This window comes from Chrysochloris asiatica, unplaced genomic scaffold (genome assembly GCF_000296735.1).
Source record: "Chrysochloris asiatica unplaced genomic scaffold, ChrAsi1.0 scaffold00034, whole genome shotgun sequence".
In the NCBI taxonomy this organism is placed as follows: Eukaryota; Metazoa; Chordata; class Mammalia; order Afrosoricida; family Chrysochloridae; genus Chrysochloris; species Chrysochloris asiatica.
In genome coordinates, this window is record NW_006408552.1 from 906,965 (window position 1) to 907,312 (window position 348).

Here is a 348-nt window from a genome sequence, read left to right on the forward strand (position 1 = left end):
TTATAGGCAGAAGACGGACTTACAAGCTTTCTATGGTGATATTTCTGGCTATTCCTTTCTCTTCCCCTCAAGTGTCTGTTTTATAATGGTATGCCACGGAAACCAAGATTCAAAAGACAGCCAAGCATCTTAACATTATTTTCTCCCTTTTCCCCATTGCAACCATGTCTCAATCTCTATATCCCAGAGCCCTGTTGTTCCAAGGCTGTGCATATATCATTATTTATCTCTGTTCCACTTAGCCCATGCAAACCTGCCTAATTGTTTTCCCGTCCACTTTGCTCTTCCATTTGTAAATTGTTTTTACTGTGTAAGTATATGGTCCAGGTCACAACAGTTTGAAACTCT